This window comes from Otolemur garnettii, unplaced genomic scaffold, assembly GCF_000181295.1.
Source record: "Otolemur garnettii isolate 467f Iridium unplaced genomic scaffold, OtoGar3 scaffold00011, whole genome shotgun sequence".
Taxonomy (NCBI): domain Eukaryota; kingdom Metazoa; phylum Chordata; class Mammalia; order Primates; family Galagidae; genus Otolemur; species Otolemur garnettii.
Window position 1 is genome coordinate 7543119 of NW_003852406.1, and position 1223 is coordinate 7544341.

At 51.6% G+C, this 1223-nt stretch overlaps 1 pseudogene; it reads left to right on the forward strand.

The window, feature by feature from the left end:
- LOC100944152 overlaps positions 1–1223 on the forward strand; it is a 4628-nt pseudogene that overhangs the window by 2695 nt on the left and 710 nt on the right.

Genomic DNA, 1223 nt, shown 5'->3' on the forward strand with positions numbered 1-1223 from the left:
TACGCTGGGTCCAGAGGTTAAATGAAGAAGCGTCTGCCAGCAGCTTGTTCCTGTGTACCACTGTCATGATGCTGGGGGAGAGCACGAGACACAGGCAGAACTTTGGAACTGCTGAGTAGTGCTGGGGTAGGGGCTGGCTGACAGCTCAGACGGGGTCCATCCCGGCTGCCAGTTCACCTGCAATCAGGCCACTTGGAAAGAAAACGTCTTATTTTTTTCCCCTTCTCGGCATCACTTCTTTGGTTTTTGTTCTTTTTATTCTTTCTTTTGTTTAAACCCAACATCTTTTTTCTCAAAAAGAAGTGTCCAAGTGACTGTTGCAGGTGGCCAGGCTCTGGCAGGGACAAGGGGCTGGCCCAGGGGGTCCTGCCCCGCTGGGCTCGGCCTCTACTCGCGCTCGCCTCGTATCTCAGTCTCGTCTGTGAAGTGGGCATGAAGATCATTGCCACCTTCCAATCCACCTCACAGGGGTGTTGTGGAGACACTGATCTCTGAAATTGTTCATGTTATGATGTGCTGGGAGCCGCCCGCCTCCCTGAAGACAGAGGGCGCCGGGTTCCCTCCAACCCTGAGCGTGCTCCTCTATCTCCCCTCTCTGCCTCTGCCCCTCTGCCGCCCTGCTTCTCTCCTCTGTGGTCCTGTCCTTCCTCCTCCATCAAGGAGCAGAGTGCCACTGCAGCCAAGTCCCCTGAGCGCTTGACTAGACAGTTAGCCAGCAGCATCCTTCCAGCTTGAGCCAGCTGAAGTTTGGGAGGCGCTTCTGGCCCCTGTGCTCGAGGGTGTCCCAGCTCCTCCTTTTCCACCACCCCCTAGTTTCCTACCCTCCCCTCCTGTCGTGACCAATTCCTATCTCTTCCCTCTCTACAGGCTCAATGAATCGAATGAATGTGAACTTCTTAATCTGTGAAAAATCTTTATTTTTTTTTTTCCATTTTGTTTTGTTTGGGGGCTTTTTTTTTTTCTGGTTTTTGTTTCTTTGGCGAGAGAGCCATGGCTGCTATGGGAAGAGGGTGCCAGGGGAGCCCTCCAGCTAGCAGCTCACAGGGCGCGGCAGGGGCGTGCCCAGCTCTCTCTCTCTCTCTCTCTCTCTCTCTCATTCTGTGTGTGTCTCACATGCTTTTTCTTTCAAAATTGAGATCCTTCATGTTGAGCCAGCCATAGAAGATAGCAAGAACTAAATCTCTGCCAAAAAAAATTAAGTTAAAAATACAAAGAGAATAAAA